This window comes from Limulus polyphemus, unplaced genomic scaffold (assembly GCF_000517525.1).
Source record: "Limulus polyphemus unplaced genomic scaffold, Limulus_polyphemus-2.1.2 Scaffold18, whole genome shotgun sequence".
Lineage (NCBI taxonomy): Eukaryota > Metazoa > Arthropoda > Merostomata > Xiphosura > Limulidae > Limulus > Limulus polyphemus.
The window spans coordinates 308,290-308,841 of NW_013665628.1; positions in this window are offsets into that span (position 1 = coordinate 308,290).

The following is a 552-nucleotide window of genomic DNA, read 5'->3' on the forward strand; positions in this document are numbered from 1 at the left end:
CCTGGCCATAACATATAGAGTAAAACATGCATGTTAAATTTGTAGCATGCATAAGGAAGCTTTCTTGACGAGTTTTGATTCGTCTTGCAACCTGCCTTTTTACTACGAGGAGCCAGAGCGTAGATAAATAGATAGTGTAATAATAATAAACTTACAAAATATAAGTTTAAAAACATCACATATAAGTAGGCGAAAGTTATCAGCGCCATAAAACAATGAAATGAAAAATACAAACATAATATAAAAGTTCAGTGCAAATAGGTACAAGGATAAAACATGCAAAAATAAATATATATGTCAAGAAAACCAATATAGTCATATATAGACACACACACATATATATATATATAATGTGCGAAAATAAAACTACACATAGCTTGAATTATGTGATAATGTAAATTAAAGTATGTTCGTATAATCTTTTTTACACCTAAAAACGTTTGAATAATAAAGTAAAATGAACAATGTAGACTTGTAGTACTAAAATAATTGGAAACCCGATGAAGAGCTGTTGCCCGAAACTTTGTTTTCGTGTTTACCAATAAAATTATT